Source organism: Mercenaria mercenaria, chromosome 5 (genome assembly GCF_021730395.1).
Source record: "Mercenaria mercenaria strain notata chromosome 5, MADL_Memer_1, whole genome shotgun sequence".
Taxonomy (NCBI): domain Eukaryota; kingdom Metazoa; phylum Mollusca; class Bivalvia; order Venerida; family Veneridae; genus Mercenaria; species Mercenaria mercenaria.
The window spans coordinates 64173390-64192648 of NC_069365.1; the positions used below are offsets into that span (position 1 = coordinate 64173390).

Consider the following 19259-nt stretch of genomic DNA (forward strand, 5'->3'; position numbering starts at 1 on the left):
AATTAAAATTCCATTTGCAAATACAGCTGCTAGAGTAAAGAAATTTGCTGTGACGGGCGTATATTGTGACATTCTGGCACTCTTGTTCCCTGTTAGCTTTCCATTCCTTCTTTTTACAGTAGCCATATAGAAAAACAATATAGCTATACTGTTCATGAAAATTAATAAAATTTAGCAGTAAACCACCTCACCACTGACTTATTCTTTCTTCCACATCTTTAAAACCCCTGATGCGGACCACAACTAAACGGTTCTTCAAAGCTTTCCCCAAAATTAATACTTTCAGATACTAACTTGCCAGGAACTTTAGCCTTCAATTATAATATGCCCGGCGGGGGGATTAGCCATGTCTAACATGGTTCTTGTTTTCAAATAAGTATATTTAATGCTAAAAATATACATAAGTTTTCGTTTGTTTTAAGAACTTTAAATTTTTGCTTCAAAAATGATTGATTTAACAAGACGATTTTCTGGGTATTTTTTCTAGATTTTTTTTTTGTAAGTCTGCTACAACATGATTGATTTTTTTAATGTTCATATTAAATTTTGATGCTGCCTATTTTCAGACTCTTGAATAAGATTAAACTTCTATAATAATTTCCTCAATCCAATCAACTATTAACACATTTCATTCAGTCAATCAACAACTTCTCAATGAATGCAATGAATGCAATTAAATTCCATTAACACCTTCCAATCAGCCCAATCAATGACTTTTAATGTGATTAATAACCTTTAACACCTTTCGTATTCTGGCTGGGAACCATTTTCCGGACACATTTTCATATTTCGGCTCCATTATTCCCTAAAAAAATATTTGACATAAATGAAGCCCACACTGCACAAACTTCAGCTCCTTCCACATCCGATGTTGTAATCAGCATTGCATTGTGACGTAAAATATTGGTTCCATGGGGCCTCAGATGGGGTCACTAAAATAAGTTATTTTTCCCGTCAGGTAAACCAGTATCCGGACAAATATTTTGACGGTGTTTTATTGTATATTTGATATCAAAATAAGTAATTAAACTATTTCTACACATTTCTTTATCATTCATCTCTTCAAAATTGCACATGAAACATAACCTGACGTTCAATAGCAGCTACGAAAGCAGACCGAGGTTGACTATAAAAAACTCGAATTTCGTCTTATACGAATTCTTGATAATTCCAATAGATATAGAATAAGATTAGTGCAAAAATCGACAGCCCTGCATCTTACATAACTTTTAGCATGAAATTAAAAGTAGAACATGTTATCAGCAGACAATCATTATGTAGTTTGATTATTTCTTCCCCACTTGATACCTCTGCATGTGTGAACTACTGCGCATGCGCAATGCTATCTTCATGCCCCGTTAAGACAGAAAGTTTTTGTTTGTTTGTTTGTTTTAGGTTTAACGCCATTTTTCAACAGTATTTCAGTCATATAACGGCGGGCAGTTAACCTAACCAGTGTTCCTGGATTCTGTACCAGTACAAACCTGTTCTCCGCAAGTAACTGCCAACTTCCCCACATGAATCAGAGGTGGAGGACTAATGATTTCAGACACAATGTCGTTAATCAAATAGTCACGGAGAACATACGCCCCGCCCGAGGATCGAACTCGCGACCCGCGATCCGTAGACCAACGCTCTTACCTACTGAGCTAAGCGGGCGGGCATAAGACAGAAAGTTGTTTTGTAAACACAGGTGAGTTATCACCAAAAACCCAAACATTATACAGCCTTATAAAATAGTGGTTTGTTGTAGACATGAAGAACAAACATATAAATGATCTAGATGAAACAATTACATGAATAACAACGAAATAAAGTGGATATTACATGTGTCTGGAAACTGGTCCTGTCCGGAAAATGGAACCCAACCAATATAGGTATAGGCTTATTCTGTTGTTTTGTTTAGAAACCCTTGTCACCTGATTTTTGAAGTATTTTCTTTTTATTTTAATGACAAAAATGAATATAAAGCATGTTGGTTATCTTCAGTAATACATATGTGACAGATATCAGTTGTTTATTTATTTTTTTTATTGTATTTCTAATTAAAACTTTATTTTATTATGACCAAGGATAAGGATTTATTGCTCTCTCTTTTCTTACTATGATTCTTAAAAAGTTAATTATTATATTATATTTTTATTACTAAAGGCATTGAATTTATTTCTTTATTTTATTTCAGTTAATTGTCTTATGTTTTCAGTATATTTCTTTTATTATTTTATCCAACCTTAGTATCTGAGGTTAACCATTTCTCCTTCAAAACTCGCGATGATGTTAAATATCAATTTTCAAAGTCAAAGATATCATAAAAAGCGAAAATACCTCATATATTTAGGGGGACAAAATTACCAAAAGGGGGACGAGTTGACCAAATTTTATCATGAGGGGGACGAAATGACCAAATCGGGGACAAGTTGACTTGATACCCATGATTCTGAGATATTTTCATGATAGGGCAGAATCCCTCTCTCTGGAGGAGAGATATTCGTCGACCTATTAAAAAATTATCACAATTAATATCGCAACTCACATGCAATTAGTAAAAATGGACTACTGTTGCTCCTGCAGTATCATTATTTACTTTGCATTTTCAAACCAAGTGTGTTGATTTAATAAGCAAAAGGAATTTCCCTTCTCCCTGTGCAAAAATGTGTTTTTAAAAATATATTTTCGAAGCTCAAAAACAAATATAGCCCTTAGTGATCTGGAACTGACTAATCGACTGTATGATACTGCATGTACTTACACTGTAGAGGAGACTGTATTTTGTCTTTAAAACCGTGAGATGATTTCAGATGTTTGCTGTCATATTTTTCTCGTCATTTTAAGTACATTGTTACAAATGATAGGAAACAAGAATCTATTTATAATTCTTTAATGGCAGCGGCTATTGAGGTCCGGTTAGTCCAAATAATAGGACGTTTCGGGACAGCGTGATAGCTTTTGACTGTCGCTGTCCCCGTCATATCTATAAAACTTAATTATTCTGCATATTTCTGTTAGGAAACCCCCAATGAAATCTGTTTGGAACATTTTCTGGTACATGTACAGAGTATTTGTAATGATTACATCTCTGATAATGAATTTATGTCGACATTAAAGCATAAACTTGCCCAAAGAAGTATAAAATACATTTATTAGCCCACCATCATCAGATGGTGGGCTATTAAAATCACACTGCGTTCGTGGTCCGTCCGTCCGTCATTCCGTCCGTTAACAATTTCTCGTTATCGCATCTCCTCAGAATATACTGGGGGGATTTTGACCAAACTTTGTCAGAATGATCTATTGGTACCCTAGTTGTGTCCCCCTAAAAATCAGACTGGTTCAACAATTTATGAGTGAGTTATGGCCCTTTGTTTATTTCTATATTTTACATAGAATTATATAGGGAAAAACTTTGAAAACCTTCTTATCCAAAATCACAGAGCATAGGGCTTTGATATTTGGTTTGAAGCATCATCTAGTGGTCCTCTACCAAGATGATTCAAATTATTCCTCTGAGGTCAAATATGGCCCCGCCCTGGGGGTCACATAGTTTATAATGACTTATATAGGGAAAAACTTTGAATAACCCCTTGTCCAAAACCACAGGGCCTAGGGCTTTGATATTTTGTATGTGACATCATCTAGTGGTCTTCAACTAAGATTGTTCATATTATACCCCTAGGGTCAAATATGGCCCCGCCCTAGGGGTCATATGGTTTACATAGACTTACATAAGGAAAAAACTACAAACCACAAAGCCTAAGGCTTTGATACTTGTAATGTAGCATTATCTAGTGGTTCTCTACCAAGTTTGTTCAAATTATCACCCTAGGGTCAAAAATTGCCCCGCCCCGGGGGTCACATGGTTCATATAGACTTATATAGGGAAAAGCTTTTAAAATGTTCTTGTTAATAACTACAACATTCAGATTTGGACCACATGTATATTTTTAAGTGGCAAGATGAACCTTGACATGAGTTGACCTTGATTTTGACCTAGTGACCTACTTTCACATTTCTGTAGCTACAGCCTTCAAATTTGGACCATATGTATATTTTTGAGCGGCAAGATGAACCTTGACATGAGTTGACCTTGATTTTGACCTAGTGACCTACTCTCACATTTCTGTAGCTACAGCCTTCAAATTTGGACCACATGCATAGTTTTGTGCACTGGAAAAAACTTTGACCTTGATTTTGACCTAGTGACCTACTTTCACATTTTTGAAGGTACAGGCCTCAAATTTGGACCATATGCATAGTTCCGTGTTTCAAAATGAAAATTGACATTGATTTTGACCTAGTGACCTACTTCCACATTTCTCAAGCTACAGCCTTCAAATTTGGACCACATGCATAGTTTTGTGTACCAAAAAAAACTTTGACCTTCACATTGACCTAGTGACCTACTTTCACATTTTTAAGGTACAGGCTTCAAATTTGGACCAAATGCATAGTTTTGTATTCCGAAATAAAATTTGACCATGATTTTGACATAGTGACCTACTTTTACATTTCTCAAGCTACAGCCTTCAAATTTGGACCACTTGCATAGTTTTGTGTACCGAAATGAACTTTGACCTTTACATTGACCTAGTGACCTACTTTCACATTTTTTGAAGGTACAGGCTTCAAATTTGGACCACGTGCATAGTTTTGTATTCCGAAATAGAATTTGACCTTGATTTTGACCTAGTGACCTACTTTTACATTTCTCAAGCTACAGCCTTCAAATTTGGACCACTTGCATAGTTTTGTGTACCAAAATGAACTTTGACCTTAAGATTGACCTAGTGACCTACTTTCACATTTCTGTAGCTATAGGCTTCAAATTTAGACCACATGCATAGGATTGTGTACCGAAACAAACTTTGACCTTGACATTGACCTAGTGACCTACTTTCTTATTTCTCAAGCTACAGCTTTTGAATTTGGACCACATGCACAGTGTTGTGTATGGAAATGGAATTTGACCTTGAGGTAGTCAGTAAGTCTTGAAATTTGGAACACTCAAAAATGGTACATTGGTGGGCGCCAAGATCACTCTGTGATCTCTTGTTTTTATAGCTCTTTGACTTGCCTCGCTGACATTTTATGAATTATATTTTGTGTTTTGTTTCTGTAATTTAGTGTCATCGGCAGTCTGCTTTAATGTATAGAAACCGGTGTCAGGGTAGATAACTTCTCGCACCAGTCACATCATATTTTCGAAGATTTAAGTCTCTTATTTAAAATTATGAGTTATATTCAACCCCACACTGGCCATAGCTTTCCCAGAAGCGGTGGTTCCAACGCCGCGGCAGTGGAGGATTCGTTGCAGAAGCGGTGGAGAAATATGGCCAGCTGACTACATTTATGCTGTCATCGGTAAGTTTTCTAATGAGTTTTTCACGTTTGACTGATAACCAGTGAGACAGGAGCCCACATGTGTCCTCTTCCAGCCACAAACACTTGTTCAGTGCAATTCCTTGTCACTAAAGTAAACACTTCTGTACAGTTTGACGAGGGACTGCCGTTTTTGTAGAATTTCCATCAAGAATGGTAAAATCTTGTACAAAGCACGTTTGCACCAAACCGTAAGTATGGTACTGTCAAACAACAACTATTTATTTGTAATCGGTGAATTTTCATTACAGGCATATGAAATAATCGACCAAACATGATTCCAACGCAGTGTGCGGTGGGTACAGCTGCAACGCATTATGGTATATCTTGTTTCTTGAATGTTCGTTACGGACTTTAAACTTAAGTAAACAGCATTTTAAGTAAACAGGATTTTGATTGGGGTAGGTCCATGAAATCACTTTGACATTAATTAGCAAAAGAAACTGAATGTTTAGTAATGATATACTATTGATTTGCACTTCCGTTCTGTTGAATACATACACGAAAAGCTTTATTTGAACCATAATTATGTAACTAAATCTACTGCCAAATAAAGCCATGTTCTTTCGTACCAAATACACCTCAATTATGATTATTCATATGAACGCATGAAGGTTTTCTTCATCTACCTTTTCAATTAAAAATGATACAAAATATCAACTGACAGTATCGATTGTTTGATTAAATGCTGACCACATGTGACTTTTACCTCATATAACAGACCAAGCTATCTAATGTACAAATTGACAGGGTTTCCGCTGGCCTTAATTTGTTTTGGCCTGAAAATATCGAAGTCGGTGATGCATTGGGGTGGGGGCGGGGGAGTTTCTCCAACACACTGCACAAGCTGCAACCATTTGTCATTTTTGTAGTATTTTTCATCATTTTTAACGTATTTATGGATGTTCCTACAGTAGCTGTAATTTCTCTTCAGTTGCTATAATAAGAATAAGTGAAATGAGTTGTTTCTTTGTCGTCCTCTTGGCACTAGAACAAGGAGTTAAAGTTCTCTTATGTTTGATTGGCGTTGTGACAGTTTTCAGAGGAGAATGAAGTTTTTGTCTTTTATTTGTTGTATCATTTCTTTCTGCCTGTCTGTTGTTACTTGTTTGTTTCTCCATTTATCTTTCAATGTTAAACTTAGCCTTGGAATCATTAAGATGAACATTACTAAAGATAAGGCAGTGAAATGTGGCCTCTAAGGTGTTAACAAGCTTTTCCTATGATTTGACATGGTGACCTAGTTTTTGACCCCACATGACCGAGTTTCGAACGACCTAGAGATTATTAAGATAAACATTCCATGCAAGTTTATTTCATATCAAAGCATAAATGAAACCTCATATGGCTAAAAGGGCCAGAATAGAAAATCTGCCCCTTTCAGGGGTAGTATCTCTTGAACATATGATGGAATCTATCTGGTTTTAAAAAGGAACCGAGATCTTATTGTACCCCCAGACAACAAAGTTGTAAGGGGGGGTATACTGGTTTCACGTTGTCTGTCTGTCCGTCCATCCGTCCGTCCATCTGTCTGTCTGTCCATAGACACAATCTTGTGTGCACCAACTCTCCTCATCCCCTTGACACAGTTTAATGAAACTTCACACAAGTGTTCAGTAACAAATGTAGTTGTGCATGGTGCATGTTAGGTTCTTTCAGAAAAAAAATTGCAGAGTTACGGGACTTTGATTTTTGTTACTATACTATATACATACAGTCTGAATATGCAATCTTGTGCGCACCAACTCTCCTCATCTCCTTGACACAATTTAATGAAACTTCACAAAAGTGATCAGTAACAACAGTAGTTCTGCATGATGCATGTTAGGTTCTTTCAGAAATTTTTTTTGCAGAGTTATGGGACTTTGTTTTTGTTACTATACTATATACATATAGACACAATCTTGTGCGCACCAACTCTCCTCATCCCCTTGACACAATGTTAGGTTCTTTCAGAAATTTTTTTTGCAGAGTTATGGGACTTTGTTTTTTGTTACTATACTATATACATAGACACAATCTTGTGCGCACCAGCTCTCCTCATCCGTTTGACACAATTTAATGAAACTTCACACAAGTGATCAGTAACAACAGTAGTTGTGCATGATGCATGTTAGGTTCTTTCAGAAAATTTTTTTGCAGAGTTACGGGACATTGATTTTTGTTACTATACTATATACATACAGTTTGCATATGCAATCTTGTGCGCGCATATTCTCCTGAACCCTGGATGATGCACACAGTTTAATGAAACTTAACACAAGTGATCAGTAGTAACCCTAGTTGTGCATGGTGCATGTTAGGTTCTTTCTGAAAAAAATTCTGCACAGTTATGGGACTTTGTTTTTTTGTTAATATACTATATACATACAGTCTGCATATGCAATCTTGTGCGCACCTAATCTCCCGAACCCTTGCACACAATTTAATGAAACTTCACACAAGTGATCAGTACTTACCCTGCTTGTGCATGGTGCATGTTACATTCTTTTAGATAAATATTCTGCAGAGTTATGGGACTTTGTTTTACATAGAGTCTTTATACTTACAGTCCACATAATTATGCAGTCTTGTTTGCGTCAAATTGCAATGTACTGTGTCAGTGCTTGCGGGGGGTACATTCATCACCTTCAGTGATAGCCTGATAGGTCTAGTTGTGACTTAATTTGTGTGTAAGTGTGGTTAAAGTCGAAAGTAAAATGTCACTTCTATCGTGTTCCTAAGGTAAACTTTTTGGCTCTTTCAGGGATTAAAATCTATTGCAAAATATGGTCTCTGTCGTGTTCACAAGAAATTGTGGACGAACGACGGATAGACAGACGACGGACGGATGAAGGGCGATCACATAATCTCAACTTGTCACAACGTAAAAAATCTCAACTTTTTCCTTGACACTGTGAGATCCTGTGGTAAATGTCTGAAAATAAAAGGATATTGTAGAAGAAGAGGTAAATCAGCCTACTTGTAAAAAAGTCTTAACTCCTATAATGCAGCTCTCAATGGCATTTTGTAATGATAATTTAATTGCTACGTATTAGTCATTGTAATGTACTTTAGTCAAGTTGGTATATCATACGATGCAGAAGTCGCATGTGGTCAGCATTTAATCAAACAATCAATATTGTCACTTGATATTTTGTATTTACGGATGTGCTAATCATTATTATATTCATTCTAAACTCTCAGTGCTGTTGCTGTCTAAGGTCAAAGTGATTTCATGGCCCTAACCCAATCAAAATCCCGGGAAAAGTGCTGTATAGTTAAGTTAAAAGTACTTAGCAAACATTAAAGAAACAAGATACACCGTAATGCGTTGCAATTGTACCCACCGCATACTGTGTTGGAATCATTTTTGGTCGATTATTTTGTACGCCTGCAATGAAAATAAACCGATAACAGAGAAGTACTTTTTGCTTGACAGTGTCATACTTACGTTTTGATGCAGTCATGCTCAGGGGTCGTTTTTGATGGAAATTCTACAAAAACGGCAGTCCCTCGTCAAATTGTACAGAAGTGTTTACATTAATGACAAGGAATTGCACTGAGCAAGTGTTTGTGGCTGGAAGAGTACACATGTGGGCTCCTGTCTCACTGGTTGTTATCAGGCAAACGTGAAAAACTCATTAGAAAACTTACCGATGACAGCATAAATGTAGTCAATCGGCCATATTTCTCCACCGCTTCTGCTTAAGCTATGGCCAGCGTGAACCCATTGCCACTGGCATTTAAAGTTGGGCGTGAAAACTGAGTTTTATTGCACTTTTGCACGCCCGTCACTAAGAGATATATTATTAAAGCTGTCTCCAAAATGGGGGGTTTCTAGGAACACTGATATTAATGTTTAATTTATCAGATCAAGTAAGTCTTACCAGTATATTATGGCTTTTTTTAATGTCTTCGTTTTTCCTAACAGTAAAATGCAGATACGGGTAAGGCATAGTGGGATGACAACCATAAAATATCAGATCATAAAAAAGTCATCCCGATAATGAAGCCAAATGAGTAAGGCTGGGTAACCAGACCTCTAGACCCGGAGTCTAGAGGTCCAGTTACCAGATTCCAAGACCACCTGTGTAGGGCTGTCTAGAGGTCCGGTAATCAATATGAATACTTTAATAAATGGTTTTTGTATAGAAATATAAAAAATAGGTGATGATTTAAAAAATTTGCTCGGGGTTTTAAATATACTGGTTGGTTGTGTTACCGGTGTATTTAAATTTTGAATGGAAACTACATTGAACAAAAAAATTTAACATCAAATATATCTTTCCTTTATTTAATAGTTGATTTTGATCAATAAACTGGGTAGTACAAAATCATTTGAATGATCTTTTTTCAAGGTAGTCTGTGGCAAAGGGAAACACTACTGAGTCTATTTTTTAGACACAACTTTGGTGGGTATTGCTGGTGCATCTGGTCGTTTTTTCTCTTATTACATCATAGTAGAAACAGAAGTAAAAGTTTTGAGTCTCTGTCTCATTAATGAGGTCACTTTGTCAGTTTTATAAAGTTTGCACGTTCTTCCATACCAAGTAACAAATATAAACAGTATTTTAACTGTTCAGGTATTGAAAATTTTCTTCAAAGTTCAGTAAAATTACTTTCCCAAATAGGAACTTGAACTTATATACAGGTTAAACATTTCAATGGTTTTTAAATAGGGTAGGCATTAAATTGTAGGCATTAAAGTGGGAAATACCCGTATTTCCCAGGAAGGCGGGAAATACAGGGAATTCCCGGGCAGTACTGGGAAATATGATTCAGACCAATATATTTTATTCTTAATCTTTAGAAAGCTTAGTACCTCCTAAAAAATTTCATAATCCCTTCATACCAATCCATTTATTTGTGTTAATAATATTGAGGTTGGAAGTCAATGAGACAATGACTATACACATTTACACTCATTTAGTTGGTAGGGATCAGTGACAATAATACACTATGCCTCAGACACTGGTGTTGACCATATCACATGTTACAAACAATTTGTCTCCCCATTTATTTGTAAATGTCTTGAACTCACGCCAGGAATTAGTCTGGACCATTTCACACGCTACTATGTGTTACACTGAATAGTGGTTTGCTTATACAGTGTACATTATGGTCTTATTCTTTAATTTAAAGTTTTAAACTTATTTTTTTGCGTGATCTGAACGATCATAAATTTGGGATAGCACTCTGAAGCCTTTTTAGCTCGACTACTCGACTATTCGAAGAATAAGGGAGCTATCCTACTCACCCCGGCGTCGGCGTGAGCGTCACACAAATGTTAAAGTTTGCGTACCACCCCAAATATTTTCAAAGTCCATTGATCGAGATATTGCTTTCATATTTTGCATACTTGTTTACCATCATGACCCCAGTCTGTAAAAAGGAGGAGGCAATTCTATCAAGCATTTTGACTGAATTATGGCCCCTATTCGACTTAGAATATGCATATTGTAATGTTAAAGTTTTACTCATTGCTGATACTATACTATCAAGCACTGAGAATAGTCGAGCGCGCTGTCCACTGACAGCTCTTGTTCACTAGTCTTTAAGTATCCGTAGGTAGACATCTACAGATAGAAATAGGTAATGGCAATAGTGATTAGGAATACCTGGAAATGACTCGAAATAGCCGAGGTCAGGGAAGTCAGGGAAATTTGAATATTATGCAAAGTAAGCGATATAATGTCTTTTTATTTGCAATTTAATGATCTATTCATGAATATGTATAAAGGATATTTACATGCTGTAATGTTAGCCCAATCTTAGTTTTTAGCTCCACTATTTGGAGAAAAAGGGGTCTATTCTACTCACCCCGGCGTCGGTGGCGTGAGCTTTCTTGGTTAAAGTTTTTCGGCAAACTTTGTTTTTCTGTTATATCTTTGTTACTGCTGCTGTTTATTTTACTGTAACTTCACATAAACATTGTCCAGTATATGTGCAGGGGCTGGGCCCATTATACCCAAGGTCAAGGTCACCAAGGTGTTATACTTAGGTTATTTTTAAGGTTAAAGTTTTTCGGCAACCTTTGTTTTTAGCTCACCTGAGCACAAAGTGCTCAGGGTGAGGTATTGTGATCGCTCACCGTCCGGCGTCCGTCCGTTGTACGTCCGTCCACACTTTCCTTTAAACAACATCTCCTCCTAAACCAACAGGCCAATTTTGATGAAACTTCACAGGGATGTTCCTTGGATGGCCCCCTTTCAAAATTGTTCAAAGAATTGAATTCCATGCAGAACACTGGTTGCCATGGCAACCGAAAGGAAAAACTTTAAAAATCTTCTTCTCAAAAACCAGAAGCCCTAGAGCTTAGATATTTGATGTGAAGCATTGCTTAGTGGATCTCTACCAAGTTTGTTCAAATCATGACCCCGGGGTCAAAATTGACCCCGCCCCAGGGGTCACTTGATTTTACATAAGAAAATCTTTAAAAAATCTTCTTCTCAAAAACCAGAAGCCTTAGAGCTTAGATATTTAACATGCAGCATTGCCTAGTGGACCTCTACTAAAATTGTTCAAATCATGACCCCGGGGTCAAAATTGACCCCGCCCCAGGGGTCACTTGATTTTACATAGGAAAATCTTCAAAAAATTTCACAAAATAAACCAGAAGGCCTAGAGCTTAGATATTTCACATGTAGCATTGCCTAGTGGACCTCTACAAAATTTATTTAAATCATGGCCCCCGGGGTCAAAATTGACCCCGCCCCAGGGGTCACTTGATTTTACATAGGAAAATATTAAAAAAATCTTCTTCTCAAAAACCAGAAGCCCTAGAGCTTAGATATTTGACATGAAGCATTGCCTAGTGGACCTCTACTAAAGTTGTTCAAATTATGACCCCGGGGTTCAAAATTGACCCCGCCCTAGGGGTCACTTGACTTTACATATGAAAATCTTCAAAAGTTTTCTTAAAATAAACCAGAAGGCCTAGAGCTTAGATATTTCACATGTAGCATTACCTAGTAGACCTCTACAAAATTTGTTAATATCATGACCCCCTGGGTCAAAATTGACCCCGCCCTAGGGGTCACTTGATTTTACATAGGAAAATCTTCAAAAATTTTCTAGAAATAAACTAGAAGGCCTAGAGACTAGATATTTGACATGTAGCATTGCCTAGTGGACCTCTACAAAATTTGTTCAAACCTTGTACCCCGGGGTCAAAACTGACTCCGCCCTAGGGGTCACTTGATTTAACATAGGAAAATCTTTAAAAAAAATTCTAAAAATAAACCAGAAGGCCTAGATCTTAGATATTTGACATGTAGCATTGCCTAGTAGACTTTTACAAAATTTATTCAAATCATGACCCCTGGGGTCAAATTGACCCTGCCCCTTGGGGTTACTTGATTGTACATAGAAAAATCTTCAAAATTTTCTAAAAATAAACCAGAAGAGCTTAGATATTTGACATGTAGCATTGCCTAGTGGACCTCTACAAGAAGTTTTCAAATCTTGTTTTTAAAGTTACTTAAAGAAAATTTCAACTATATTTTCTCATAATTCTTTTGATTGATTTCTGTTATGATCTTTTGACCTTGAAGACTTGTCTTAAGTGCAATGATAACAAGTGAGCGATATAGGGCCATCATGGCCCTCTTGTTCTGTCATATTTCTGTTACTATTGCTTATATCTTACTGTAAGTTCACATAAACATTGTCCAGCATACAAACAAAGTATGTGCAGGGGCTGGGACCATTATACCCAAGGTCAAGGTCACCAAAGTGTTATACTTAGGTTATTTTTAACGTTAAAGTTTTTCGGTAACCTTTGTTTTTCTGTCAGATCTTTGTTACTATTGCTTATATCTTACTGTAAGTCCACACAAACATTGTCCAGCATACAAACATAGTATGTGCAGGGGATGGGCCTATTATACCAACGGTCAAGGTCGCCAAGGTGTTATACTTGGAATTATTTTCATGAAAACTTTGTTTATAGACATATCTTTGGTACTTCAAAAGATAATGACTTGAAATAAAAACTGTTTCTTTATAATCTTGATGTGCATGTGTGGTTACGGTCCCCATAACTCTAATTGGTTTTTTGACAGAATTATGTCCCTTTCATACTTAAAGTGTTTGGCAAGCTTTGCTTTCTGAAGATAACTTTACTACAATATAAGATAATTACTTGAAACTTAAAATGTGTCTTTATCATCATTATCTGCATGTGTGAAAACAATCCCCATAACTCTGATTTGTATTTTTGACCAAATTATGCCCCTTTCATACTTAAATTTTTTGACAAAACTTCATTTTCTGGTCATAACTTTTGTACTAATAAGAAATTAAACTTGAAACTCAATGTATATCTTTACACTTCATCAGTACCCTTCCATATTTTGATCTTTAATGCCTCTGAATAGTAGGTCCTTTTATATCTTGGGGTATCTTCCTTTTTAAAAAGTAGAGGTCTCTTATTGAGACATGAATTCATTTTACTGTCAAATTGCCGAATTATAAGTGGACAGCTCTTGTTATGAAAACTGATTCGGAATACCTGAGTACACTGTATAAAATGACCCCTCACCCCTCTATATAAAAACCTGTTTTCTTTGAACATCTGTGAAATAAATTGAAGTATTTAACAACTTGGAAAGATCATAAGCCACATTCACATATTTGGTCCCATAAGTCAGACTTGTTTTGACAGAAATAATTCCCTTTTACAGGGCCATATGTTAACATTTTATATTTCTAAAACTTAATTATACATTGTACAAGCATTTGATAGGAACTTAAAAAATTCACACAACATTTTTGACACAATTATTCGCTCTTTTAACATGTTTAACTTAAAAATTTAGCAAAATTGTCTCTTTCTTGAAAAATTGTATAAATTATTAGATGCCCTAGATGTTTTATGTGTCATTAAAGCCAAGATTGAAATTAAACATCTTTTTGACAAAACATACCCTATCAAAATCAATTTTAGTTCGACTGTTCGAAGAATATGGAGAGCTATACTACTCAGACTGTGACCCCAGCGTCGGCGTTGGTTAAAGTTTTTATGAAATGGTAGTGTCTTGTATACCATCTTTGTACCATCAAAGATATTTACTTCAAACTTGGAACACTTTATTATAACAGTCTCTACCTGTAGGCAAGAGTACATAACTCTGTCTAGTATTTTGTCTGAATTATGGCCCTTTTTGGACTTGGAAATTGGTTCAGATTTCATACATTTATTAGTCCATGTTTTGTAACAACTATTTGATATGTGGCTTTGAAACTTTAAACACTTAGTTGTTTATTATGCCCCCCTTCGAAGAAGGTGGGGTATATTGTTTTGCAGATGTCGGTCGGTCGGTCGGTCGGTCGGTCGGAATGTAGACCAATCCGTTTCCGGATGGTAACTCAAGAACGCTTGGGCCTAAGATCATGAAAGTTGATAGGAAGGTTGGTCATCACCAGTAGATGACCCCTATTGATTTTGAGGTCTGTATGTCAAAGTTCAAGGTCACAGTGACCCTGAATAGTAAAATGGTTTCCGGACGATAACTCAAGAATGCTTGGGCCTAGGATCATGAAAGTTGATATGGAGGTTGGTCATGACCAGCAGATGACACCTATTGACTTTGAGGTCAATATGTTAAAGGCCAAGGTCACAGTGTTCCTGAACAGTTAAACAGTTTCCGGATGATATCTCAAGAACGCATAGGCCTTGGGTCACAAAAGTTGATAGGGAGGTTTGTCATGACCAGCTGATGACCCCTGTTGATTTTGAGGTCAGTATGTCAAAGGTCAAGGTCACATTGACCAGGAACAGTAAATGGTTTCCTGGCAGTAACTCAAGAACGCTTGGGCTAGTGTCAGGAAAAATTGATAGTAAGGTTGGTCATGATCAGCAGATGACCCCTATTGATTTTGAGGTCATTAGGTCAAAGGTCAAGGACACATTTGCCAGGAACAGTTTAAGCAGTTTCTGATCTTCTTGTCTAAAACCAGAGCCTAGGGCTTTGAAATTTAGTATGAATTATCATCTAGTGGTCCTCTACCAAGATGATTCAAATTTTGCCCGGGGATCTAATATGCCCCCCGGGGGGTCACATGGTTTATATAGACTTATATAGGGAAAACCTTTGACAAACCTCCTGCCCCAAAACCACAGGGCCTGGGGTTTTGATTTTTTGTATGTAACATCATCTAGTGGGCTTCTACTAAGATTGTTCAAATTATCCCCCAGGGTAAAATATGGCCCCCCCCCGGGGGGTCACATGGTTTACATAGACTTATTTAGGGAAAAACTTCGAAAATCTTCTTCTTCAAACCACAAAGACTAGGCTTTGGTATTTGAAAATGTAGCATCACTAATGATCACGCCATGTACCCGGATAATCTTAACTCTGTTCAGCGAGCCTAACTCAGTGCCAACATGGCTGACAGAAAGACGATGTATGTAGCTAATTTCCTTGTCTTTTTCATGTTTTTATGTGAGTATGCAATGTTAGCGTAAAACGTTTGATAGCCCTAATATCCTTTATTGATAACATGTTTTGTGTACTAAATTATTTAAATGGAAATGTCACATTATGTGGCTGGAATTCTTTAAAAATGTACTCATAAAAGTCTTCAAAATGAACATGTTTTATGTTTCTAACTGTTTTAAAGTACCAGATATTGGAGTAAGACCTTACTTATTAAATGTATTAGTTCCATAAAAAATCTCTTTGACAATTGTTTAACAGTAACAAAGTTGAAATTGATTTTTATAGCTTAAAATTGTATTGATTATGAGGTGGGTTTTTAAATTTGTGGGGATAATTCCTAACTGGTGTAGGAAACAGTGCTGGATAATACAAACTTAGAATGGATAAACACCTACAACAAGAAAACGGCTGTTCGTCTGTGCTTTTTTATGGACTGTTGATGCTCGAAGTTCTTTGATCTACCTGCAGGGTTGTGGGATTCTATGTCCAACTTATCCGACTAGTGATTTTTTGTCAGGTACAAGTGCATTTTTCATTCTGTGTGTCCGCGGACAAGATATTTTTTTCAGGTATAAAATGGAGAAAACTTTAAAATATCATTTAGATTGTGTGTTGCTTCAAGTGTATTGAGGTGATAAAGATAATGGGTTTTTTTGGGACTAGGTCTCGCGCAAAACTGTAATTGGTGACTATGATAAAATATCAGAGAAGATTTAGATACAACAAGATTATTTAACAATGGGAAAAGGGTATAAACATATAACACTAGCTTAAAGCTATTTTCCGACAAACACATGTTAATAAGCTCAACATAAGTAAAACAGCGTAATAAAATGCAAATATGTTAAAGCAATTAAAGCAATAAAGCATCTGGCTCTAAGTAGATAAGAAACAAATCACAAATTATCCCCTTTCATGTTACAGCGCATTTAAACAAAATAGCACATAGGTACTTGCAAATAAAAGGAAAAAAGTAATTTACCACATACAGATTTAGCACATTTAAAGCAACATAAAAAAAGATTAGCTGACACTACACAAAAATAAGAAGAGTCACATTTTACAACATGCATTTAAAAAAAAAAAGCAACATAAAAGAAGAAATCATATACATGCTAAAGCGAACATAAGAACTACTTAAAGTAGCTGAAGAAAAATATTTGCATCATCAGCATATAGCATTCTGTAACTAAAACTAAAAAAGGAAAACAAGGTTTACACACACAGAACTAACAAGACATTTAAAGAAAATCAGAAACGTAAACAACTTAAAAAAAGTATTATGACAAGTTTGTAAGTAGAATTCCAACTGCTGAGACAATAAGTCACTGTCAAAGGAAATATTTGACCCAGAAAGTCAGCCAAATTAAAATCAAAAGCACACAGAGATTGCAAGTATGACAAAAATAAGTGGGAAACGTTTTAAGAGTCTTTCTCTGAATTCATCTGGCTTTGCCCCATTGCGTGGGCGTGTTTCGGGCAGACCCCAAAGATCCCGAACATGCTTACGCGATTTCAGACTTTTAGAAACGTTAAAAGGCAAATATTTCAACAGCTTATTTTTATGCCCCCAAAGGGAGGCATATAGTTTTTGAACCGTCTGTCGGTCTGTCAGTCTGTCTGTCGGTCTGTCAGTCTGTCCGCAATTTTCGTGTCCGGTCCATATCTTTGTCATCGATGGATGGATTTTCAAATAACTTGGCATGAATGTGTACCACAGTAAGACGACGTGTCGCGCGCAAGACCCAGGCCCGTAGCTCAAAGGTCAAGGTCACACTTAGACATTAAAGGATAGTGCATTGATGGGCGTGTCCGGTCCATATCTTTGTCATCGATGGATGGATTTTCAAATAACTTGGCATGAATGTGTACCACAGAAAGACGACGTGTCGCGCGCAAGACCCAGGTCCGTAGCTCAAAGGTCAAGGTCACACTTAGACGTTAAAGGATAGTGCATTGATGGGCGTTTCCGGTCCATATCTTTGTCATCGATGGATGGATATTCAAATAACTTGGCATGAATGTGTACTACAGTAAGACGACGTGTCGCGTGCAAGACCCAGGTCCGTAGCTCAAAGGTCAAGGTCACACTTAGACGTTAAAGGATAGTGCATTGATGGGGTGTCCGGTCAATATCTTTGTCATTGAGGGATGGATTTTCAAAAAATTTGGCATGAATGTGAACCCACAGTAAGACGCCCGTGTCGCGCGCAAGACACGGGTCCGTAGCTCAAGGTCAAGGTCACACTTAGACATTAAAGGATAGTGAATTGATGGGCGTGCCCCGGTCCACATCTTTGTCATTGATGGATGGATTTTCAAATAATTTGGGCCATGAATGTGTACCACAGTAAGACGAAGTGTCGCACGCAAGACCCAGGTCCGTAGCTCAAAGGTCAAGGTCACACTCAGACATTAAAGGTCATTTTTCATGATAGTGCATTGATGGGCGTGTCCGGTCCATATCATTGTCATTCATGCATGGATTTTAAAATAATTACGCATGAATGTGTGACATAGTAAAGACGACGTGTCGCGCGCAAGACCCAGCTCCATAGGTCCAAGGTCCTTTACTCTTACATCGGCCATAACTATTCATTCAAAGTGCCATCGGGGCATGTGTCATCCTATGGAGACAGCTCTTGTTTACCACAGTTACTGTGATATGCTATTCTATTTTATTGTCCTAAATAAAGAACTCGATCTGCAGTCTATTTGAGCTTTCATGAAGGTTTAATATTACAAATCAGAGCAAGTGAAATTTGACTATGGACAAGTGGATTTTTAAGTGTCCGTGGACAAGTGAAAAATGTAAGGATACCCACACCCCTGTCCCGTCAGTCCATGCATCACTCACCCGCCCCCCACCCACACACACACACACACACACACACACACACACCACACCACACCACACACACACACTTTTCTTCCCTATTTACCGTCTGAAAAAATTATATTTAATAATTAATCATAAATCTAATCCAATTTAAACAATATCAAAAATATTCCATTAGCATCTCTATAAAAATCTCTTACACTATACGATATACAAGATTTGAAACAAACACAATTCTTCTGAAACAGTGTGTGTGTGTGTGTGTGTGCACGTGTGTGTTGTGCGTGAGAAGAGATAGAGGGAGAGAGAGAGGGAGAGAGAGAGGAGGGAGTGAGGTTGGGGACACAGACTTCGAACGTCGGTGGGATTAAATAATTTCTTATAAAAATAAATATAAATTTAAATTTGACTTTTATACTGAGTTATTTTGAGGGTTTATCCAGATTTTTCCAAACATTGCTATTTGCATAATATTAAAATTATGAAAAAATATTTGACTGTAGTGGGCTACATATAACATCTTGTAAAATTAATGACAAAGTTTGAAGACAATACCGCTTATAAAGTAATGTTTTTCAAAAATCAGACCATGACATGTCACTCAACTCATTCATTTCTAT

At 36.8% G+C, this 19259-nt stretch overlaps 1 protein-coding gene across 2 annotated transcripts in view; it reads left to right on the plus strand.

Moving 5' to 3' along the window:
• Window positions 1-19259, plus strand: part of LOC123557420 (protein phosphatase 1K, mitochondrial-like) — an 83620-nt gene that overhangs the window by 9900 nt on the left and 54461 nt on the right. The window contains exon 2 of one of the 2 annotated variants that reach the window (XM_053543765.1): window positions 1754-1877. The exons of the other annotated variant lie outside the window; for it this stretch is intronic. The gene's annotated coding sequence lies outside the window, so the exon portion shown is untranslated. The remainder of the gene's footprint in view (window positions 1-1753; window positions 1878-19259) is intronic. 2 annotated transcript variants of the gene reach the window in all.